Source organism: Oncorhynchus kisutch, linkage group LG26 (assembly GCF_002021735.2).
Source record: "Oncorhynchus kisutch isolate 150728-3 linkage group LG26, Okis_V2, whole genome shotgun sequence".
NCBI lineage: Eukaryota > Metazoa > Chordata > Actinopteri > Salmoniformes > Salmonidae > Oncorhynchus > Oncorhynchus kisutch.
In genome coordinates, this window is record NC_034199.2 from 5,181,390 (window position 1) to 5,207,816 (window position 26,427).

Consider the following 26,427-nt stretch of genomic DNA (forward strand, 5'->3'; position numbering starts at 1 on the left):
CCTTCCGTGGCCTCCAACTGCTCTTAAACGCTAGTAAAACCAAATGCATGCTTTTCAACCGTTCGCTGCCTGCACCCGCACGCCTGACCAGCATCACCACCCTGGATGGTTCCGACCTTGAATATGTGGACATCTATAAGTACCTAGGTGTCTGGCTAGACTGTAAACTCTCCTTCCAGACTCATATCAAACATCTCCAATCGAAAATCAAATCAATAGTCGGCTTTCTATTCCGCAACAAAGCCTCCTTCACTCACGCCGCCAAACTTACCCTAGTAAAACTGACTATCCTACCGATCCTCGACTTCGGCGATGTCATCTACAAAATAGCTTCCAACACTCTACTCAGCAAACTGGATGCAGTTTATCACAGTGCCATCCGTTTTGTCACTAAAGCACCTTATACCACCCACCACTGCGACTTGTATGCTCTAGTCAGCTGGCCCTCACTACATATTCGTCGCCAGACCCACTGGCTCCAGGTCATCTACAAGTCCATGCTAGGTAAAGCTCCGCCTTATCTCAGTTCACTGGTCACGATGGACACATCCGTTGCACGCGCTCCAGCAGGTGTATCTCACTGATCATCCCTAAAGCCAACACCTCATTTGGCCGCCTTTCGTTCCAGTTCTCTGCTGCCTGTGACTGGAACGAATTGCAAAAATCGCTGAAGTTGGAGACTTTTATCTCCCTCACCAACTTCAAACATCTGCTATCTGAGCAGCTAACCGATCGCTGCAGCTGTACATAGTCTATCGGTAAATAGCCCACCCATTTTTACCTACCTCATCCCCATAGTGTTTTTATTTATTTACTTTTCTGCTTTTTTGCACACCAATATCTCTACCTGTACATGACCATCTGATCATTTATCACTCCAGTGTTAAACTGCAAAATTGTAATTATTCGCCTACCTCCTGCTTTTCCCACTTCATACAGCTCCTTCAGAAAGTATTCATACCCCTTGACTTATTCCATTGTTTGTGTTACAGCCTGAATTTAAAATGGATTAAATATATTTTTTTCTCACCAATCTACACACAATAGCCCATAATGACAAAGTGAACATGTTTTTAGAAATTTTAGCAAATTCATTCAAATGAAATACAGACCCTTGAGTCAATACTTTGTAGAAGCACCATTTGGTGGCGATTACAGCTTTCAGTCTTTTTTGGTAAGTCTCTTAGAGTTTTGCACAACTGGATTGTACAATATTTGCACATTATTCTTTTTTAAATTATTTAAGCTCTGTCAAGTTGATTGTTGATCATTGCTAGACAGCCATTTTCAAGTCTTGCCATAATTAAATTGGCTTGAAAATCTAAGTCAAAACTGTAACTAGGCCACTCAGGAACATTCAATGACATCTTGGTAAGAAACTCCAGTGTAGATTTGGCCTTGTGTTTTAGGTGATTGTCTTGTTAAAAGGGGAATTTGTCTCCCAGTGTCTGTTGGAAAGCTGACTGAAGCAGTTTATGGTCTCGGATTTTGCCTGTGCTTATAGCTGTATTTGTCATGGCTCCATCTGTCATCAGAGGGCGGCAGAGACCATCCTAGAGACAATTATGATACTCGGGTGTGTTCTATTCTGTTTCTCTTTTGTTGAAGCTTGAATTGTTTACCATGTGCATTCGTGTCCTTAGTCAGTTTTCGAGACTTAGTGTTTGTACAGTGATCCTGCGGCTACCGTGTCTTAGTATACATAAGTATTATGTTTATCCTTAACCACTGATTCTTGGTCTCTTCTCGGCACCTGGGTCCAACCTCACCACATCACAGTATTCAGTTTCTTTATTTCCTAAAAGACTCCCTAGTTCTTACCGATGACAAGCATACCCATACCATGATGCAGCCACCACCATGCTTGAAATATTAAGTTATACTCAGTGATGTGTTGTGTTGGATTTGACCCAAACTCAATGTTTTGTATTCAGGACAGTATTACTTTAGTGCCTTGTTGCAAACAGGATGCATGTTTTGGAATATTTGAAATTCTGTACAGGCTTCCTTCTCTTCACTCTGTCAATTAGGTTAGTATTGTGGAGGTCTCTACACTGACTGCCTGTGAGTTTTAGAATTAATTCTAAGATTCTTCTATTTGTTTTTAAATCAATCCATGATTGTGCACCCCAATAAATATGAGACATGCTTTTGAGTTATGTACCCAGTAGGTCCCTCAGGTCCTCTGGTACTGGCCTTTTAACTATCCCAAAGCCTAGGACCAAGAGGAATGGAGAGGCAGCCTTTAGTTATTATGCCCGCTGCCTGCCAGAGAACCTGAGGTGGTCTGAAACTGTGGACATTCTATATTTAAAAGAGATCTTAAAAACACACCTTTTTAACTTTGCTTTTTCTTAGGGTTTCAGTTTTTGGCATTATTTTTTTCTTCATCCTCTTATGTTTGTTGTGTAGTAAAGATTTATGTTTTTACTGTGAAGCGCATTGCGTTGCATTCACGGGGCTCCCGAGTGGCGTAGCGGTCTAAGGCACTGCATCTGTGTGTGCTAGAGACGTCACTACAGGAACTGGTTTGATTCCAGACTGTATCACAACCGGCCGTGATTGGGAGTCCCAAAGGTCGGTGCACAATTGGTCCAGCGTCTTCCGGGTTAGGGTTTGGCCATGGTAGGCCGTCATTGTAAATAGGAATTTGGTCTTATCTGACTGGTTAAATAAAGGTTAAATAAAAAAATGTCTGAAGCACATTGCGTTGCATTCATGTCTGAAATGTACTATATAAATAAAGATTGATTTGAATAAGTCAATGGTATGAATACATACTGAAGGCACTGTAACTAGTTTCATTACACTTAATCCCTTTTTACTGTTGCCAAACCCATCATGGTCCTGATTGACGAGTCACTAATCCAGGCACAGCATTTTGTCTTTTGGCAATGCTAGGGACCCCCCCCCCCCCCACACACACAAACACACACAGTGCTTTTAAAATTGTGTGTCAAATATGTAATTAGAAAACACAGTGTAATCATGTATGTTTGTTCATACAGTCATTTTTGTTCACCTGGGATTTGAACACCTGGAATTTGAACATTAAGATCTTCCTGCTACGCCACTATGTCTGTATCAATGACTGATTTCACCTGTAAGCCTATTCCTACACTTTGCACTTCAAAGTACATCTCAGCTCTGTTAAAAATACAATGAAGAAAAACTATTGTAATTATCGTAGTGATTCAGGAGTAACATTAAAACAGAATAATTGTCCCCACCAACATTAGACAACTATACCAAAAACCCAATGAGAGAATTGTCAGATTAACTGAAAACTAAAAGTTAAGTACTAAGTGATCATGTCAAATGTAATCATATTGTCATTGATTATAATTTTTAAAACTATTTTAGCTGAATTGCATTTCATTACTTTACTTACAATAGTTTGGGACACCTGGGACCATCACGTGACAAAAACCTCCAGGGGACCATGACACAATGTCCCAAGAATATTCAGAGGACCATGACACAACGTCCCAAGAACGTCCTAAAAACGCCCCTGGGTCAAACCGGGAACTATAGAAAGGTCCCCCAGAGAACGTTCCCTTGGGACCATCATGCAACGTCCTAAGGACTAGTAAAATGAAAGTCCTGAGAACGTCCTAAAAAAGGTCTTGACATGGTCCTCAGTGATGTCCTGGGAACTTACAGAGAACTACACAAAGGTCCCCCAGAGAACGCTCCCTTGGAACCATCTTAAACCAACCATTCTTAAGCCTTAAGCCTCAGCCTTATGCGAATATTGCCAAATGTCCTCAGACATTCCCTGTTTGCTGGGTAGGCTACACAACTGTCATTCCAATTAAAATGTCTAAACTACAGTTGTTGCGTGTGAACACTGAAAGAAGGAAGACATAGAGACCTTCGGTCAGACGATGAGAATAAAAGGAAGGATCACGAAGACAACACTTAGTAAAGCAAATCAACTCTTAAAGCTATGGGTTTCAGATAAATAGATGCATAATTACCTTTGTAAAAACATTCAGTGTAAATTTAAGTTTGCTTTTGTTGAATGATGATGTAATGATCAAGCAGTACAGAGTATTGTAGGAAACTCACAGGTCTGCTGTTCATTCAGAAACTCTAATGTAATTATATTGGACACCTTGTCTTGTTGTCAGATGCCCTGTCGATTTCCCTGCTGCAAATCCTTTCACTCATTCAAGCTTTGCTAACATGCTGTTTCTGCTTGTTGTGGTCATTCAAAAAATGCAGTATGTGTTGAAACGAGAGAAAATGAATTATGGTTCTGCAACTTTCTTTTTTTGCTTTCTGATTTGGAATACTTGCTGTTGTGATGGAGGGAACTCATGAGAAATGAGAAAGTTTTAGGCTATTATTTGGGGAGAGAAATATGATGGTCCGTCTAGTGATGACAGCTCTTCACGAAAAAAAGTTCAAATGTATGCATGCTCTGGATAAGAGCGTCTCCTAAATGACTAAAATGTTTTTAAAAATGTAACACTAGAACTGCTGGGCTTCTCAACCTCCAAATACCCACAAGAGAACTCGATGTCGGGTGTCCCTTTTAGCCTTCGTATCATATTGACAGATTCATCTACTGTGTTAACCTGGCTACACTCATTCATAATTGAAAGGTGATACTCGTGGTGGGAAAAAAATTGAAGAGTTTTATTATGCTTAAGTAGATAAGGAGCAGCACACGGAGGTGTGTGTGACTGTGTCTGTTGGGGAATAGTAAACTATATTTAGTTTACATTTGAGTCATTTAGCAGACGCTCTTATCCAGAGTGAGTTACAGTTAGTGCATTCATCTTAAGGTAGCTAGGTGGGACAACCATATATACCACGTAATAATAAGCTTTAAAAAATCCTAAATATGTAGCTATCAGCAAAGTCAGAACTGGTAAGGGGGAGGGGGGAAGTCAAGTGTGAGTGTTCATTCACAAAAAGGCTTTTTCCCCCCCAACTAAAATGTAACTACATTTTGCAGTAGCTTGGTGGTAGTTGAACTAAATTGAAATCTTGGTCATGTCTTCAGTAGTTAATTACTTTTTTGCCATGTAGCATTGTAGGTAACTACTGGAATTACACAACTTTTTTTGGCAAAAATAAAATATGGGGGAAGTAGGCAATACTTTATTTAATTATTTTGCACCAGAACTGCCTCATTCTCACTTGCAACATTGTTTTTGTGTTTTAATAGGTTACATTACATATTCTGTTAACATCTGACTCCAGAGTGATCTCTTTTTGCAATTTGTATTTTATGATATTTCAGATTTGGATATGATAATTTTTCACTAAGTAGTTTGGATGTTTTTATTTTTATTTCACCTTTATTTGACCAGGTCAGTTGAGAACAAGTTCTCATTTACAACTGCGACCTGTTGTAATTAAGTAAACTATATTTTTCTTAAAGGCAGCTTTAGTGTAGCTTAACTTGGTATCTTGGTAAACTGTATTTTCGGATTAGCTTCCCCAACACTGGTCTGTGTCCTGTCCTCAGAATTTGCAGCAGGCAGACAAGTTTGCTGTTACTCAGTCCGAATGCACATCAGCATTTATTCTTCTTTCCATACTCTGCAGCAAGACAAACATCATGCCCATCAACATCAACACAGCAAAAGCAGTCAAAATCATGGAACCAAACCTGAAGTTAACCCACAGATTTACTTACGTTGGGAGCAACGTACAGTGCATTCAGAAAGTTTTTAGACCCCTTGACTTTGTCCACATTTTGTGACTTATTCTAAAGTGGATTGAATTATGTTTTTTCTCATTAAACTACAAATAATACCCCATAATGACAAAGCAAAAACAGGTTTATAGAAATGTTTGCAATTAAAAAAACAAAAAAGTAAAAAAATAAACATTTATTTACATAAGTATTCAAACCCTTTGCTATGAGACTATTGAGCTCAGGTGTATCCTGTTCCCATTGATCATCCTTGATGTTTCTACAACTTGATTGAAGTCCACCTATAGTAAATTCAATTGATTGGACATTATTTGGAAAAGCACACCTGTCTATATAAGCTTCCACAGTTAACAGTGCATGTCAGAGCAAAAACCAAGCCATTAGGTCTAAGGAATTGTCCCTAGAGCTCCGAGACAGGATTGTGTTGAGGCACAGATCTGGGGAAGGGTACTAAAAACATCTGCAGTGTTGAAGATCCCCAAGAACACAGTGGCCTGCATTATTCTTAAATGGAAGAGGTGTGTAACCACCAAGACTCTTCCTAGAAGGGTCTTGGTCAGGGTGGTGACCAAGAACCCGATGGCCACTCTAACAGAGCTCCAGGGTGTCTCTGTGAGATGGGAGAACCTTCCAAAAGGACAACCATCTCTACAGAACTCCACCAATCAGGCCTTTTTATGGTACAGTATCCAGATGGAAGCCACTCCTCAGTAAAAGGCCAATGACAGCCCTCTTGGAGTTTGCCAAAAGGGACCTAAAGGACTCTCAGACCATGAGAAACAAGATTCTCTGGTCTGATGAAACCAAGATTGAACTCTTTGGCCTGAATGCCAAGTGTCACGTCTGGAGGAAATTTTGCACCATCCCTTTCAGTGAAGCATGGTGGTGGCAGCATTATGCTGTGGGGATGTTTTTCAGCAGCAGGAACTGGGAGACTAGTCAGGATTGAGGCAAAGATGAACAGAGCAAAGTACAGAGAGATCCTTGATGAAAACCTGCTCCAGAGATCTCAGGACCTCAGACTGGGGCGAAAGTTCACCTTCCAACAGGACAACGATCCTAAGCACACAGCCACAATAACGCTGTGGGGACAAATCTCTGAATGTCCTTGAGTGGGCCAGCCAGAGCCTGGACTTGAACCAGATCGAACATCTCTGGAGAGTCCTGAAAATAGCCGTGCAGCAATTCTCCCCATCCAACCTGACAGAGCTTGAGAGAATCTGCATATAAGAATGGGAGAAATTCCCCAAATACAGGTGTTCCAAGCTTGTAGCATCATACCCAAGAAGACTCAAGGCTATAATCGACAAAGGTGCTTTAACAAAGTACTGAGTAGAGGGTGTGAATACTTATTTATGTAAATGTGATATTTCAGGTTTTTATTTAATACATTTGCAAAAATCTCAAAAAAACGTATTTTGGGGTATTGTGTGTATTGTGTGAAAAAAATATTTAATTCATTTTAGAATAAGGGGCAGGTACCCTAGTTGTTAGAGCATTGGACTAGTAACTGAAAGGTTGCAAGATCGAATCCCTGAGCTGACAAGGGAAAAATCTGTCGTTTTGCCCCTGAACAAGGACGTTTACCCACTGTTCCTAGGCCGTCATTGAAAATAACTGACTTAGTTAAAAAATATATTTTTAAATATAAGGCTGCAACCTAACAAAATGTGGAAAAATTCAAGGGGTCTGAGTACTTTCTGAGTGCACTGTATGCCATGATGGAGACACCAGCAAAGAGTAATCTTTACGAAGTTCAATAACATAGCACAAACACAAAACTCTAAATATTCCAGAGCTGTGTACGGGCAACTGTCCTTTATTGTTTGGCATTATGGAAAATGACAGATGCAGACCTGATAAAACTATTTGCCTTCCACAGAATTTGTCTCCGGAGAATCATGCACATCTTCTTCACAAACACAATATCAAACACCAAGCTCTTTAGACAAATGAAGCAGGAAGCCCTGAGAAAGAGCGCAAACTCCATCCCAAGAATAGGTGTCCATTGGACTCCAGAGGGTGGGTGTAAAAGCGGCCCAAGACAAAGGGGCGGAGAACAATCAACAAAATCAGCAGAGCTGGGGCACGGTGGTTTTGAAATAAGTTATAATATGATAGTGTCTGCGGTAGTAATGGTGGTGACTGTTTATAGTTTTAAAAAAATAGGTAGATGAAAAACATTGGTTGGTTGGCTGATAGGATAGGATAGACTCAAAGTTGATTTGGTGTCTCTTGCTTGAATGGTACAAGAGTTACAATTATTGTTGTTGGGTATTAAATGAAAATGTATGCATATTTAAGTAGTGATCATTTATCATGCATACCACAGCTACACCAGAGCAAGTGCGAACCAGATCTAGCTTGCTACACCAAGGAGATGAGTGTGGGTCAGTGTGGTTGTGGTCAGCAGTTGTGGTCAGCACTTTTGTGGTTGTGGTTTAGTAGTTGTGGTCAGCAGTTTTGTGGTTGTGGTTCAGTAGTTATGATCAGTAGTGGTGTGGCTGTGGTCATTAGTTGTGTGGTTATTAGTTGTGGTCAGTAGTTGGGTGGTTGTGGTCAGTAGTTTTTTGTGGTTGTGGTCAGTAGTTGTGGTTTAGTAGTTGTGGTCAGTCGTGGTTGTGGGCAGCTAGAAATCTTCTATATAGTGTTCCAGGTCATGCCATAATGCAGTTATTTTGGAAGATGCTGTACTTCTCCCTATTAGCTGAAATCATATTTTTTCAAAGCCATTTTAGCTATTGCACTAGGTGTTTTGTCTGAACAGATTCACAAATCATGGGAATTTGTCGCCCTATGAAGCCGTTGTCTCCCTCTGAGGCACGTGTTGCTAGGCAACAACCCATGCAGTTGCCTTGGGAGGCCTGCTCCCTCCATGGCTAAAGCCAGTGTGAGAAACATGTTAACAAATGTTTGTGCTATGAAACTAAATTAATACTGCACTCTGACCCACAAAACTTTGTTGCTAGATTCATGATAGTGTTGTTAGACAAAACAATGAAAGTGAACTTCAAAACATGATGTACTGTAGTTTATTGGAATTTGCAGCTGTTGTTGGCAAGTAATGAATCTGCCAGCTTCTGACATGACTATGTCCTTACATCTGCGAAAGTTTAACAGACACCCTCTCCATGAATTAAACTGCTCATGACGTTTAATGCCTTCAGTTCCTCTCCTGTGTTTTAATTACGTCAATTGAGCGTTCCCTATACAAGCTCATTGTGAGATTAATTTGATTTATGCTAGTAAAAGCGCAATGGCAAAATAAATAAAAATTGCTAGTAGAGGCTGTATTAATATCTGACAAATTCTATGTAGTGTTAGAGCATGACTCAGAGAAGGTAATGATGTGTGTGCGCGTACATGCTTGTGTGAGTGTGTGTTTGTGTGAGAGAGAGTATGTGTTTTTGTTTGTACTCTGTACTAAGGTGAGCAACATAAATGCCAGTGCCTGCACACTGTTTCAAAGTTATTGAAGGAGTACGGTGGAGGAAATTAGACTCCCTGTGTCCTGGTCTGACAGATTAGTTTATGAGTAATGAATACATTAATAAATGCTGCATTTATAAAAGTTACAACATATCCAGAAGAAAAACAAAAAAACAACCCCCTCCTTCTCCCCTTTCGTCCAAGCAGTGATGATGACGGTGGCCGTTAAAAACTCACAGATATTAAAAAGATTAATCTTTGGCCCATCTTGATCAGTCACTCTCACGCAGATGGGCCCCCATGTAGTGTGCCCTTCTGACACGAGCGTCACTCAGCTCAAAGTGTGGACTCAGAGGAAACCCTAGAAAACCACATCTGCCTGCCTGCACATAGTCCTAGCAGGATAACTATCTGCCACAGTTATATGACCCAATATATATTTGCATAGAGTATATGATGCAATGTCTGTACTTCTGACTAACTGAGAACGGTAAAGTAGCTCCTATTCTCTCACATCCTTGAGAATTAGAAAATACTATGAAAGCCATGCTCTCTCGAAGAGTGACCTAACGTTACCACCTCCCTTTGTATAGACCTACCTTGCATTGCAGACTGGTCCCATAGACTGGATGTCACATTGTATACTGTATAACCTGTGACACTTAAATTAGTTTGGTATGGTAACATAAGACAGATGGGTACTTAAAAGGTAAAAACCAAAGTAGGGTGGTTGGTCGGGATTGATGGATGGGCTATAACACTAACGTCTAGCAATCCCAACTACTTATAAAGTTAGCTAACCCTTCCACTAACCTTAACCATTTTAGCTAACCCTCCCTTTAACCCTAACATTAACCTTTAGCTAACCCTTCCCCTAACCCTTTAACCTAACTCCTAAACGTAGCCTTAACCCCTAGCCTAGCTAACGTTAGCCAGCTAGCTAGAAATTGTAACACATCATATGTTTTACAAATTCATAACATATAGTAACTAGTAACTGTAACCCATTGATTCGAGTTGAAAAATAAATGCTGCGCTCATGGAATGGCATGCTTTAAGCACTACTAAAAAGTGCTATTTACATGTGAAAAATGAATGCCATATGCTGCATTTGCTATAAGCCTATTTTGTCGCCTGCCTCTGTTTTGGTAAAAAGCTGAGGGATGGGCCTGGAGAAATGTAACCACTCTCAGATTAATAGACAGAGCTATGGATGCAAGGACTGACCATTCATGTTATGAGGTTAAACAGTGTTTGTTTACATTTACAATGTTCACAAACATTGGAGAAAAACAAGCTTATATTTTAAAAGTTCAAAAATGGATGTAGCAACTACAGATTCCCCCTTTAAGTCTATCAAAAGTGTGTGAGTTTGGCCTAATGTGTCAATTAGGCCTATGGAAAAAAATGTATCAGCATGAATTAGATTGAGCAATAAAAGCCTCACTTGTATTCTATAGGCTGGGATCCGCACTATGCAGCTGTTGCAAGAGCGCATTTTTCACTGTCTGTGAACTGGTTTGAAAACAATGATTGATAGGCAGTTTAAACTTCTTGAATTCAACAATTATTTGGTTCAAATACACATTTAGATTTGTGAACAGCCATCCACAACACCCACAATCCATAAGGCGCAAGTAGCTAAATGAAAGAGCAGCAGTGTGATTAACATGTAGATATCAATAATAAGTGATCTCCGTATCTCCGTAGACTACACCACTGCTGTCATCCTTACCTCCAAGCGTTTATTCAAGTTGGATAATCTTTGGATGCCGACAGCAGTCGCATCATTGGAAGACATATCTTGCCTACAAAAGCCTATTCCTATTCTTGAATGTCATTTGAGAAACTTAAAAGAAATTTAAAAGTAATCCTTGAAGTAATCATCACATTTTTCAGAAGTATCTGAAATCTGATAACAATATTTTTCCTGGCTACGTAACGCATTACAGTTTCATTTTTTTTTAAACCCTTACATGTAACGGAATACAATGAATCTGTTACTCCGCAACCCTGCATATAGTACGTTTTGTAAATTCGTAACATACTGTACATTTAGCTAATTTGTAACAAATAGTATGTTTGCAAATTTGTAAATATAGTACGTTTCCAATTCATAACATAGTATGTTTAGAAAATTTGTAAACATATAATACAAATTGTAATCCGTAACATATTATACAAAATGGGTGATGGACATCCACTAATTAATACATACCATAGGACACGTAAGGTATCATACTAAACGAAGTGTCTCGGACATACATACAGAATAATACAAAATGCTCAGAGACCAGGTTGTGCTTTTGCCAAAGATACAGTCAGCTTTTGGTGTTTCGCGCTCACCATTTTCCCTCTCTCTGCTCTTTATGATCTAACATGTACATAAGTAACGGCATAACTCTGGGCGTGAGTCTGCGTGAGTTATTTTTACTCATGACAGGCAGCGCCTGAACTGGTCACCCTTGAGCAAAAGCTGCCAATGTGGCAAAACTAGTTAGGATGACAAAAGGACCACATCTCCCTGGGGAGTAACATCCCTGGTGGAAAGGAAGCAATGTGATGCAACAACTTTGTGGATGACACAACACGGGGATTATAACGACGACTGACATTTTGAATGTCACTCGTCCACACGTAAGGACAGGCGACATTGGGGACCATTTTTCTTCGATATGACTTGCCAGTAATTTATCTGATCAAAAACGATGTTATAGTGAAACAAAACATCAGCTAAATGGTTTATAAACCGTTTTCAATCCTGTGTACAACTTAGTCATTTAGAAAGGAGATGCAACCAAAATCCTGAATCAAAAAGTATGAATCATCCCATCCTAAATGACCCATCTCGACGCCTATCAGCACTGCCGTTAGTGAAAACTTAACAGAAAACCTCTGTCTCTGTCAGGAATAAAGCTTTCCAAGACGGACACAACAAAAGAGGAAAACTAACATCATGGAATGGAGATGGGGTCAATACCCAATTTAAACTCAGCCAACTCAGGGAAACCCTTGCGAGCCAATTTCCAATTCCAATTAGTAGTATTAGTACAGAGCTTCTCCGGAGCACCATGTAGGAAAAGAAAAGAGCTAGCGTAGCCTTACTCACCAGAGTTGCGCTAGGCCGTGGGTTCTCAGGGCATTAATGTAGCCGTTTGGCAGAGAGCAGAGGGGACGACCGTGCAGATCAGTTCATCAGCCTTTAGACTTGTTTCCAGGTTGATAACCGGCCCATTCTACACAGCCAGAGCACCAAACATTGAAAGTTAACATCTAGATAGGGCTAATTGACATGACAAACACAATCATGTGTCTGTCATCTCTTCTGGTTCATATGTTCTACGGCAGTAGACCAGACCTTGTTCAGGCAAGGCCTTCATGTACTGTTAGCTAAAGAGGAAAGGGCCACCGAGCAAAAAGGCAAGCACATGTGCATGTGGACTGGGTTACTTCATCTTCATGCGTTTTGCTAAGTTCTCTCATTAGGGAAAAGTAGCAAAAAGAGAATTGTTACAGTAAACTACACCATTATGTATTTCCCATAATTTCCTCTTTCAATTATAGTGGGGCATCATTTATAATGAATGCAGAGATGAAAAGCTATAATGTCCATCTGTCTCTTTGTGTATTTATGTGGGTGTTGTGGGCATGTGCATGCATTTACAAATGCATGTGTGATTATGTTTTTGTTTGTGTATATGTGGGAATGCATGTGTGATTGATTGAATGGATGACTGACTGTGTGTGTAAGCATGTGTGCATGTACATGTCTGTGCTGCATTGCCGTATCTACTCAGATAGATATTCTTGTTACAGTTTTGACGGGCTAACCTAGCTTCTATTTGCTACAGATATCAATTATAGCTTTGTTCATATTCATGGGTTTTGGCTGAGAGGTGGATTATTCTTTATTTTATACTTATTTCATGTTAATTTATACCAGGAAGTCCCATTGAAGTCAAATATGTTTTTTCAAGGGAGACCTGGGTCATGTTCATTAGGCACTAAAAGGATCTAAATGGACTGAAAATGGGAGGGAAAACCTGAACTTGCCTGAACTTGCCTTCCCTTTGCAAAATGTTTTATAACACTTACAATTGCGTGGCCCTAATGAACATGACCCAGGCCGAGAAAGGCAGATCATTGAGGTGTGATTGTTCTCTCACCAAAAAGGGATCCCAAAAGTCTCCTGGGTTTTCTCTTCCAGGTCATGTGACCTTGTGCTGTCAACCTTCCAGAGGACTGGGGAGACTTCCGTCTGTCCAGTGCCGTTCTACCTGGAACAGGAGAGATGGACAGACGGTCATGAGGTAATGGTGGAATACAGTAAAATGTCAAGTACATGGTATACTAGAATATATCATCACAATTATGGGTTACAGTTGTGAATGTCTCTGCTGTGTTGTTATACAGTATATTGTTTGCTCTGACATTGTAATTGTAATTTCCAGCTATACATTTTAGGTTATTTGGTTTTAGGGGGCAGTTATTAAATCATTTGAACAACTCTGTGGCAGTTATATTAATTTGTCAAGACCTACCCCCACATTTTATGGACAAGTGCAGGCAAAGGCATCAATGTTGACAAGAAATTAAATTAAATGTGAAGTAAAAGCTCAGAAACTTAAGGTACACAGCATTAACCCACCTATATTAGTACTTACCTGAGCAATGCTTCCTTGGTGACCACTTCAAATGGTTTAAGTGTCCAATAATATGTTCCTCTTCAGGTTTATATTGGATTCGTTGGAAAAACTGGAAGAAATCACAGCAATTAAAGGTAATACATCAGTAACAAAGTAGTGCCCTGTGCATTTGACTTTCATACTTGAATATCAATTAATTAATAGAGAAAGAATAAATGCTGTACTGTGTTTTTACCTACATTCTACCAGTATGTCTCAAATCAATAAAATGAATGTGTTTCATATGACAATGTGGTATTTTACAGCCTGTAAAAACACGTAGTCCATGTGTTAAGTTAAGCCATTTCAAGACAACATCCCAGGCATGGGTGGCCCTAGCCTTTTGGGGGCCCTAAGCCAGATTTGGTCCCCCCCCCCACACACACACATTTTAGTAGCCCCCCACTTGACGGTAGAGAGAAACATGTACGTTTTAAAGTACATTTCCTGCAATTCTTCACATTTTGCCATTGGGGAGAGAGCAGTTTAGAAATGTTACGACAAATTTCATGCATTTCTACTATTTTTGCCAAGACTTAAGCCATGTTAATGACATCTGAGTGAGAGTGACAAACAAAATCAATGGTGGCCCCCTGGACGTCAGGGCCCTTGGGCAAATGCCCTGCTGGCCCGGTCGGTATTCGACCATCATTATTACAAGTTGAGACAGCTGGCTAGACTACTTGCTTATGTCGCTTATGCCTGGAGCCGGCCACTACTCCAGGGGAAAAGAGGGGTAATCATGTGACAAAAAAACTATGGATTGTATCCTCACAAAAGTGATGTGGCTCAAGGCACATGTTGGTAGCTTTTATTGTGTCCACAGCTCCCTCTGCTGGCTTGTGGGGAGCTATGTGATTGTGAATAGAATAAATGCAAGCATGCAAGCATGCATGCACACAGACAGGCATGCACACACACACACACACACACACACACAATAATATCCAACGTTTTTGGCCTACAATAACAACAATGTTAAAGTCACATTAATGATGTGTTGAGGGAAGGTGGGGGAGTGAGGATGTTACATGGTGTCTTTAGGGCCCGTATTTAAAAAGTGTTTCAGAGTTGAAGTGCTGATCTTATTCAGTATGATCTAAAAGGCAAGCCTGATCCCATATCAGCACTCCTACTCTGAGACTCTTGTGAATACTGGCTCTGACTTGCTCCAGTGTGAAGATTCCCCAAATCTAGGATCAGCTTCTTCAGTCCTAGTCCTGACCTTAACTATTAGTGGGGGAAATGAAAAACGGACCCAAGATCAGCCCTACACCACTTTGCCACTGAGATTGATTTACTAGGGGAGGACACTGCCCTCTGCTGGATTATCACATTCACTTTCACACAATAATACACCACAAAATCTTAACCTGGCCTAACCCTTAGCCACGCCATGCCAGACGCAGAATGTACACAAGATTCCATGGTTGCTAGATATTGTATGCATCATGTTCTAGGTATAAAGGATGATATATTCTGGTAAATATTAGTCTAATTATTTTCAATGGAAATTGCTTTTGAAATGAGAAAACAAGCCTCCCTGGATCAAAACATTTGTCTGATGTACTCAACCCCCATCCCCAAGACATCGCTCTTCTAGTCTACAGGAAATGATAAAAGACAGGGACAGATAGGCGCACACAGAGAATGGGAGCTTATCTTCCTCCTCGGAACTAGGGTGGCGTATGGTGAGCGGATCTCTCCTCTGACAGAGAGCCAATGGCGAGAATCCCAGAGGTGAAACTCTATTACAACGCAGCATTGAAGTCAGCAAAGGGCCTCGGCACATGAATCAGATATGAATGTGTAATGATATCTAAAAAGCCTAATACTTTATCCTTGCTTATTCCTCCTTTAATTTCCTCTTTAAATATCCTCACAATATCCTCACCTTTAGAGATTAGCGTTTGACCCCTGTTCAGGACTATAGGCTGTTCTGATAGTAATAGCACATCCGTCTGTCTGAGCAGATTTGGGAGACAGACAGGGAGAATAAAGGAACTTAGGTATATACTGTAGATCTACAGAGTAGTTAACCTTTATAAGACTGTGGGGCAAGTACATTTTTGCAGGTCTATACTGTATGGCCCTTATAAGAATGCCTCTCTGACATGTACCATAAGGATTCAAGTCAGTTCTGTTCATATTTCTACCTGCAACATTCCACACTGTTCGCCCACTGAATGAGGCCAGGGCATTGGATTGATGTGTGACAACCTGACATTGACAATGCACTGATCGTCCATGTGATTGGAGCTAAACTACTACTCAGAAGCTTGTGAGCTGCATTTAAATGCAACTTCATTCGTAAGCATCAATAATGTCTCATTCCACATTGAGTTGAATACTGGTGTATCTATAAAGTAAGAGTAAACAAAATACAAGCAAAGGCCAACTGATTACATCATAAAGAGCATACATCCTATTACCGCAAATCGTTATTCCCTGAGGTTAGCACCGTTTTCAATTTAAGACCACCATTTTATGTTCCCAAATAAGTCACTCATATCTTTTTGCCTTACAGAACATATCATACAATATTAATCCAACCTAAACGATTTATATTATGAGTATTAATAATGAATCGCAGGCCCCTACGAAAGCTTGCTACGAAACACAAGCCGTCAGGGGGAGGCAAGCAGATGCATCTCTATATCCATATTATCTCCGGAGGAGTAAAAGGAGCTGTGCTCTTTGCAGATGCTGGTTCAAGACCCATGCCGGCCGTGACCGGGAGACCCATGACGTGACGCACAATTGTCCCAGCATTGTCCGAGTTAGGCGAGGGTTTGGCCGGCCAGGATGTCCTTGTCCCATCCCACGATTCAATCAGGGGAGGGGAGCGAGTAGGCTCACATTAACTAGCTAGCTAGCTAACTTTGCTGGTACATTGTTGCCCATGCGAGGAAGTCAGCCAGCATTTTAGCCTGGTAACCCATGACAACAAAAACTAAAAGTGTACTGTATGACAGAGCCATAGACCGTTTTGCCAAAATGAAAGAGAGGAGGATCACATTGGCGTTCAACTAGTCTACAAGTAGGGGGATCCCCAATTTGTTTTGTTTACTTAGGCACACACATGCGCACAAACACAGAGAAACCATTACCATGGACAGCCACATGATATTTAGAGACATTGATTGGCCTAAATTGTTGGTATCTTTAAGTTTGTTTTCAGTGTATTAAACTAAGCATATATAGCCTTGTTGATTTGATAACGTTTAAATGTTTAAGTTGAAATAGCGGAGGCAGCTGGAATAGCAGAGGCAGTGCTCCTGTTGTCTTTGTGCTGACTTCCGATACCTCAGTGGTTCTAAATCAGTAGTTGTTTAGTAAATTGTCAAAAACATTAACTTGCTTGACCATTCTGCAGGTGATATCACTGTTTGGTACATGCAGTATTTGCTTTGTGGACTTCACTGAACACATGTTGCTCTCCGGATTTGTGATGAAACAAACGTAAGTGTAGAATTTATTCCACCAGTGTGTGACTGCTGTCTTTTTGTTGTCATGGCCTTATTGTATGTCTCGGTGGCGTATGAACGAATGGGTTATAGAGCAAACTACGCAATTAACACAGGTTTTAATATGGCTTTTTTTACTGACTTGGCTTGGCTTCCTCAGTGATTTTACCTACACACTGCAACATAATTTTTTTCAAATAGAAGCAGTTGATTTGGCCACATTATTTGAATATCCTTAAATACACAGAAAATAAGTATTTAAAATACAAACACTTAAATACGCATTTATTTGAACTCAGGTCTTGTCGCACTATAGCCTCACTCCCCAGCTTGAAATGTCTACACCTTCGCTATCGGATTGGTACCTTTTCGGTGTCATAACTGGCTAAGATGGTGTCACTTGTGTTTGCGAAGCAGAGGACCCGAGATCAGTCGCAGACATGTGAGGAAGGAAGCTATATACTGTTAAGCAAGCACATTGACACATTTTACACATAGTTACTATGGGACAGTACAAATGTTTTTAAACTATTCATCAAATATCAATGATATAGTTGAAGTCGGAAGTTTATATACATCTTATCAAAATACATTACTTTGAAGGTAGGCCTTGTAATACACCTCCAATTGACTCAAATTATATCAATTAGCCTATCAGAAGCTTCTAAAGCCATGACATCATTTCTGGAATTTTCCGAGCTGTTTAAAGGCACAGTCAACTTACTGTATGCAAACTTCTGACCCAATGGAATACAGTGAATGTGATACAGTGAATTTTAAGTGAAATGATCTGTCTGTAAACAATTGTTGGAAAAATGACTTGTCATTCACAAAGTAGATATAGCTGCTGGTTTGTGGAGTGGTGGAAAAACAAGTTTTAATGACTCCAATGTAAGTGTATGTAAACTTCCGACTTCAACTGTACATAGATCAGTAATGTAAGTACAGCACTCCACAAACCAGTACAGCATCATTGATATACACTGAGTGTACAAAACATGCTCTTTCCATGACATAGACTGACAAGGGGGGGGGGGAGATCCAGATGAAAGCTATGATCCCTTATTGATGTCACTTGCTAAATCCACTTCAATCAGTGTAGATGAAGTTGAGGAGACAGGTTGAAGAAGGATTTGTAAGCCTGGAGACAATTGAGACATGGATTGTGTATGTGTGTGCCATTCAGAGGGTGAATGGGCAAGACACAAGATTTAAGTGCCTTTGGTAGTAGGTGCTAGGCACACCGGTTTGTGTAAAAACACTGCTGCGTTTTTTCATGCTCAACCGTTTCCTGTGTGTATCAAGAATGGTCCATCACATTGGAGTCAACATGGGAACACTGTGGAACACTTTCAAAACCTTGTAGAGTCCATGCCCAGACAAATTGAGGCTGATCTGAAAGCAAAAGGGGGTCAACTCAATTTTAGGAATGTTTTGTACTCTTTCACAATCTGTGCTGGCAAGGGAGTTTTAAGGTACAGTACTTTTGACATACAGTCTTTAAAAAATCCTGACTGAAAAGTTTGTGAGCTTCAATATCCAAGGTTCCAGATAGGACATTTGGGGGAGGGGGATCTCGTTCTCTCTCTCACGCACGCACGCACCCACCCATACACATAAACACACACAAACAGGGAAATTGTAAAACTGCTCATACCTAGAAATCCATCAGGAGCTGTAGGATTTATAATCACTTTTATACAAAAGATTCAGCAGAGGGGCTTAGCTAGCCATATGAAGTTTTTTAGCAAACACTACATAATGTATGAATTGCTTAATTGCACTATGGGCCACCAGAACTACTTGCATCACATAAGTTTGACTGTGTGTATAATTCCTTGGAGCGCTTTGATGTAGCTTGGGGAGAGCCCATTCACTGTGCAGTAAGATGACTTGCTTTCATGTCATTTTGTGCCACTGTAAAGGGAGGATTAGTAGAGCTGTGTGTGTCCCAAATTGCATCCTATTCCCTATATAGTGCACTCTTTTACCCTATTGGTCAAAAGTAGTGCACTAAATAGGGAATAGGGTGCCATTTTGGGCGTAGTCCATTTTTATACCCAGGTTTACTAAAGTTAATGTGTCAGCTCTTCAGAAAGCTGAAATGCACAGTTTGTGAGGTGACATACCGCATTATATGACATTCTGTGGAAAAAATTGTCCCCCCAAAAAATTAAGACTCTACAAAATAAATATTTGGAAAATATAATCTAGACCAGGAATCACCATTTACGGTCCTGGAGGCTTGAAACAGCCTCAGAAATCACCTTCAAAATTCAATCCCTAGTGCACAGGTAATTTGGAATAGTTATTTTAAGAGAAAGTAATGCTATTTTAAGAATTTACCATGTTCATGTTAAGTCCATGTTCAGCCTCATTAGTTATTGTTATTATGATGAGAAAAATACATATGCTATACTTATTCATGAATATTACATATAATATCATAAGATGGCGCTGACGGAGATGGCAGCATCGCGACTAGCTCTTAGAAAATTTGCAGTATTTCATTTTTTATGTATACTACTACCCTGGAGCAGATCCTTTGTTCACTCTACCCAGAGCAATTGAACCCAAGGCCAACCCAAAACATCGCCGCCAAGATGCACTCGAGGCAACCTGCAAGTTCGACTTAGGAGTCGCGCACACCACCCACTGCTTCTGAGTATGTTACTCGCTAATGTTCAGTCTTTGGATAACAAAGTTGATGATCTTAGAGCAAGGATTTCTTTCCAGAGAGACATCGGGCCTGTAACATACTTTGTTTCACGGAAACATGGCTCTCTCGGGATACTCTGTTGGAGTCAGTAAAGCCAGCAGGGTTCTCAGTACATCGCGCAGACAGGAATACATATCTCTCCGGGAAGCAGAAGGGTGGAGGGGCGTGTTTCATGATTAATGACTCATGGTGTAATTCTAGGAACATACAGGAACTCAAGTCTTTTTGTTCACCCGACTGGAATATCTCACAATTAAATGCCAACCATATTATGGGGCGGCAGGGTAGCCTAGTGGTTAGAGCGTTGGACTAGTAACCGAAAGGTTGCAAGTTCGAATCCCCGAGCTGACAAGGTACAAATCTGTTGTTCTGCCCCTGAACAGGCAGTTAACCCACTGTTCCTAGGCTGTCATTGAAAATAAGAATTTGTTCTTAACTGACTTGCCTAGTAAAATAAAGGTCAAATTAAAAAAATTATCTCCCAAGAGAATTTTCCTCTGTCATCAACACGGCCGTTTACATCCCACCTCAAACCAAGACCTTGACGGCACTCAAAGAACTTTACTGGACTTTATGCAAACTGGAAACCACATGTAACTGGGGATTTTAACAAAGCAAATGTGAGGACTAGGCTACCCATGCATTGTACTATTCAACGCTGGTCGGAGCAATCGAAATCCACACTTCAGGATTGTTTTGATCACATGGACTGGGATATGTTTCAGGTAGCTTGCGAAAATAATCTAGACGCATACACTGATGCGGTGACTGAGTTTATAAGGAAGTGTATAGGAGATGTAGTACCCACTGTGACAATTAAAACCTACCCTAACCAGAAACCATGGATAGATGGTAGCATTCATGCAAAACAAAGCGTGAACCATCGCATTTAACAGCTGCAAGGTGACTGGTGATATGGCAGAATATAAACAGTGTAGTTATTCACTGCGCAAGGAAATCAAACAAGCTAAACGTCAGTATAAAGATAAAGTGGAGTTGCAATTCAACGGACACGAGACGTATGTGGCAGGGACTACAGACAATCACAGTCTACAAAAGGAAAACCAGCTACGTCGCTGAGACGGACATCTTGCTTCCGGACAGGCTAAACACATTCTTTGCATGTTTTGAGGATAACACAGTGCCACCGACACAGCCCGCTACCAAGGACTTTAGGCTCTTCCTCTCCTTAGCCGATGTGAGGGAAACATTTAAAAGTGTTAACCCTCGCATGGCTTCTGCCGCAGCCGCATCCTCAGAGCATGAGCCGACCAGCTGGCTGGTGTGTTTATGGGCATATTCAATCAATCCCTAACCCAGTCTGCTCTCCCCACATGCTTCAAGATGGCCACCATTGTACCTGTACCCAAGAAGGCAAAGGCAACTGAACTTAATGACTATCGCCCAGTAGCACTCACCTCTGTCATCATGAAGTGCTTTGAGAGACTAGTCAAGGATCACCTCTACCTTACCTGCCACCCTAGACCCACTTCAATTTGCTTACCGCCCCAATAGATCCACAGATGATGCATCACCATCACTCTGCACACTGCCGTATCCCATCTGGACAAGAGGAATCCCCCTGTAAGAATGCTGTTTATTGACCATAGCTACATCATAGTAGCCTCCAAGCTCATCATTAAGCTTAAGGCCCTGGACCTGAACCCCGCCCTGTGCAACGGGGTCCTGGACTTCCTGACGGGCCGCGCTCATGTGGTAAACGTAGGAAACATCACCCCCACTCCGCTGATCCTCAACACTGTGGCCCCACAAGGGTGTATGCTCAGCCCCTTCCTGTACTCCCTGTTCACCCACGACTGTGTGGCCAAGCACGCCTCCAACTCAATGATCAAGTTTGCAGACACAATTAGTCGTAGGCTTGATTACCAATGATGATGAGACAGCCTACAGGGCTCTGGGAATGTTGTGCCTGGAATACAACATCTCACTCAATGTCAACAAAACAAAGGAGATGATCGTGAATTTCAGGAAACAGCAGAGGGTGCGGCAACAAAGATCATCAAGGACATCATCAACCACCCGAGCCACTGCCTGTTCACCCTGCTAACTTCCAAAAAGCGAGGCCAGTACAGGTACATCAAAGCTGGTACTGAGAGACTGAAAAACTATCTCAAGGCCATCAGACTGTTAAACAGCCATCACTAGCACATTCGAGGCTGCTGTATATAGGCATACCCTAGAAATCACTGGCCACTTAAGAAATGGAACACCAGTCACTTTAATGTTTACATATCTGGCATTACTCATCTCATCTCATGTTCTGTTTTCTATACTATTCTACAGCGTCTTATTCACTTAATAATATTTACATATCTTGCATTACTCATCTCATATGCATATACTGTATATTATATTATTCTACTGTATTTTAGTCCATTCCGCTCTGACATCGCTCATCCATATGTATATAGTCTTAATTCATTCCTACTTAGATTTGTGTGTAATGGGTATATGTTGTGTAATTTGTTAGATATTACTTGTATAGGAGCACAAGCATTTCACCACACCCGCAATGACATCTGCTAATCATGTGTATGTGACCAATAAAATTTGATTTGATATTGTCAGTAATCTAAAGAGCAGGCCTTATGTTATTTCCCACTCAGGACAAAGAGGAGTAAGCAAATGTTCACAGCATCATATCACTCCCCACTTTTTATGTTAAATAGAGTAGCCCAGTTACAGCAATGTAAGCGATCTGGCTAATCAAATAGCACTTCCAAACAGGCTCTAGCATTCCTTGTTATCAGTAATGAACTACCATAAAACCGGTGCCGCTTCAAATTTGGTTGTTGTCAGCCCTTGGTGAAACTTATCTAGAGGCGATTGATATGGATGTGTTTTGCATAATTCTAAAGAGGTAATTTAAGATTTCCTTAGACACCCTTTGTTTGACCCCGTTAGGTTGTCTACTTTTGTGCAGTACCACAGAGAGGGATGAGAAGCTAGCCAGCCAGCCACAGTATTAGACTGATCCACTCAGATGTATATCTTGAACCTGGACATGTTTATACCAGAGGAGCCAGGCTTTCTGCCTGGTCATCGCAGTCCTGTTTGTGTATGTGAGTGCATGTGTGTGTGTGTCTGTGTGTGAGTTACTGACCCATGATATTAAGTACCATCACTAACCACGTGAGAAAATCTAATGTTAAAGCCACAATCTGGTGTCTGTGTTCAAGCCCAATGGCAGCCCCGCCACTATCTGAGGATATCCCAGATTGTCTATGATGTTGCACAGGTCATATTCCAAAAATTACAGAATCATTTTATTTTGTCCAAAACAAGACAAAGTCCACCCACCGCCAGTGCTACAAACTCGAACACCGCAATTCAATCAGTTGTTTATAAAGGTTAACTGCCCCACAGGTTTAAGGATAATGTTTATGCTGTATTAGGTGAGGTTTTGAGTCCATATGACAACATCTCAAATACAGTGCTAGGTAAAAGTATTTTCCCCCTTACTGGTTTCTTTTTTTTTTCTCACATTTGTCACACTTAAATGTTTCAGATCATCAAACATATTTAAATATAACACAAAGATAACCCAAGTAAACACAAAATGCAGTTTTTAAGTGAAGATTTTATATATTAAGGGAAAAAAGCTATCTGAACCTTCATGGCCCTATGTGAAAAAGTAATTGCCCCCTAAACCTAATAACTGGTTGTGCCACCCTCAGCAGCAACAACTGCAATCAGGCGTTTGCGATAACTGGCAATGAGTCTTTCACATCGCTGTGGAGGAATTTTGGCCCACTCTTCTTTGCAGAATTGCTTTAATTCAGACACATTGGAGGGTTTTCGAGCATGAACCACCTTTTTTCACTAGGCCACTCCAAAACCTTCATTTAGTTTTTTCAGAGCCAGCCAGCTCATTCAGAGCTGGACTTTCTGGTGTGTTTTGGATCATTGTCCTGCTGCAGAACCAAAATGCGCTTCAGCTATAGGTCACGAACTGATGGCCGGACATACTCCTTCAGGATTTTTTGGTAGAGAGCAGAATTCATGGTTCCATCAATCATAGCAAGTCGTCCAGGTCCTGAAACAGTAAAGTAGCCCCAGACCATCACACTACCACCACCAAATTTGACTGTTGGTATGATGTTCTTTTTCTGAAATGCTGTGTTACTTTTGCACCAGATGTAACGGGACGCACACCTTCCAAAAAGTTCAACTTTGTCTTGTCAGTCCACAGAATATTTTCCCAAAAGTCTTGGGGATCATCAGGATGTTTTTGCCAAAAGTGCGACAAGCCTTTATGTTCTTTTTGGTCAGCAGTGGGTTTTGCCTTGGAACTCTGCCATGGATGCCATTTTTGTGCAGTCTCTTTCTTATGGTTGAGTCATGAACACTGACCTTAACTGAGGCAAGTGAGGCCTGCAGTTCTTTAGATGCTGTTGTGGGTTCTTTTGGGACCTCTTGGATGAGTTGTCGCTGCGCTCTTGGGGTAAGTTTGGTAGGCCGGCCACTCCTGGGAAGATTCACCACTGTAACAAATTTTCTCCATTTGTGGATAATCACCGTGGTTGATTATCCCAAAGCTATTGAAATGGCTTTGTAACTCTATCCAGACTGATAGATGTCAATTACTTTGTTTCTCATCTGTTCCTGAATGTCTTTGGATCGTGGCATGATGCCTTGCTTTTTGAGATATTTTGGCCTACTTCACTTTGTCAGACAGGTTCTATTTAAGTGATTTCTTGTTACAACAGGTCTGGCAGTAAACAAACTGGTTTTGTGGCTAGTGAAATTGAACTCATCTTTCCAAAAAATGTGATGAACCACAGTAAATTCATGATTTAACAAGGGGGAGCAATTATTTTGTCACATAGGGCCATGAAGGTTCGGATAGCTTTTTCCCTTAATAAATAAAATTATCACTTAAAAACTGCATTTTGTGTTTACTTGGGTTATCTTTGTGTAATATTACAATTAGTTTGTTCTGAAACATTTAAGTGTGACAAATGTGCAAAAAAATCAGAAATCAGAAAGGAGGCAAACACTTTTTCACAGCACTGTACATCTTAAACAATCAGGGTGAAATGGCAGTGTGGTTTCCAATTGATTAAGACCCTTAATAACATATTGGTTCAACAACATTATATAAAGTCCCGTAGAATATGTATTTATTGGTCCATTGTAACGGACACTTGTCTTTTCGCTGTCACAGTACCAACCCCTAACACACCACACACACTATTTGTCTGGGAGCAACACGGTTCAGCCAGATAGCATTGCCCTTGTAGCAGTTTAGGGAGTCAAGGCCGCAAGGCCGCAGTGGCAGTAGGTGATGGCCCCTGAGAAAGTAACCTTGAATATCTGCATCAGTTACCCAACTAATGCTTAGGCCAGAGGTATTGAAATATTATCCTATGAGATCCGGAGCCTGGTGGTTTTTCGTTCTACCTAATAATTAATTGCACCACCTGGTCTAAATAAGTCCCTGATTAGAGTGGAAGAATGTGAGGGGCCTAGGCTTCAGCTCAGCAGCCTAGGTCAACGGGCCTACTCATGAAGGTGTTATAAAAAATTGTTATGAATGCCTAATGTACACTGCTCAAAAAAATAAAGGGAACACTAAAATAACACATCCTAGATCTGAATGAATGAAATATTCTTATTAAGTACTTTTTTCTTTACATAGTTGAATGTGCTGACAACAAAATCACACAAATATTATCAATGGAAATCAAATGTATCAACCCATGGAGGTCTGGATTGGGAGTCACACTCAAAATTAAAGTGGAAAACCACACTACAGGCTGATCCAACTTTGATGTAATGTCCTTAAAACAAGTCAAAATGAGGCTCAGTAGTGTGTGTGGCCTCCACTTGCCCTACAATGCCTCGGCATGCTCCTGATGAGGTGGTGGATGGTCTCCTAAGAGATCTCCTTCCAGACCTGGACTAAAGTATCCTCCAACTCCTGGACAGTCTGTGGTGCAACGTGGTGTTGGTGGATGGAGCGAGACATGATGTCCCAGATGTGCTCAATTGGATTCAGGTCTGGGGAACGGGCAGGCCAGTCCATAGCATCAATGCCTTCCTCTTGCAGGAACTGCTGACACACTCCAGCCACATGAGGTCTAGCATTGTCTTGCATTAGGAGGAACCCAGGGCCAACCGCACCAGCATATGGTCTCACAAGGGGTCTGAGGATCTCATCTCGGTACCTAATGGCAGTCAGGCTACCTCTGGCGAGCACATGGAGGGCTGTGCGGCCCCCCAAAGAAATGCCACCCCACACCTTGATTGAATCACCGCCAAACCGGTCATGCTGGAGGATGTTGCAGGCAGCAGAATGTTGTCCACGGCGTCTCCAGACTCTGTCACATCTGTCACATGTGCTCAGTGTGAAGCTGCTTTCATCTGTGAAGAGCACAGGGCGCCAGTGGCGAATTTGCCAATCTTGGTGTTCTCTGGCAAATGCCAAAT

General features: G+C 41.0%; 1 protein-coding gene across 2 annotated transcripts in view; it reads right to left on the reverse strand.

The window, feature by feature from the left end:
• The window catches only part of LOC109870976 (poly(rC)-binding protein 3), a 159,443-nt gene that overhangs the window by 122,778 nt on the left and 10,238 nt on the right, over nt 1-26,427 (reverse strand). For both annotated transcript variants that reach the window (XM_020461703.2, XM_020461707.2), the window contains exons 2-4: nt 13,768-13,858; nt 13,270-13,380; nt 12,213-12,339 (exon numbers count right to left, since the gene is read on the reverse strand). The gene's annotated coding sequence lies outside the window, so the exon portion shown is untranslated. The remainder of the gene's footprint in view (nt 1-12,212; nt 12,340-13,269; nt 13,381-13,767; nt 13,859-26,427) is intronic.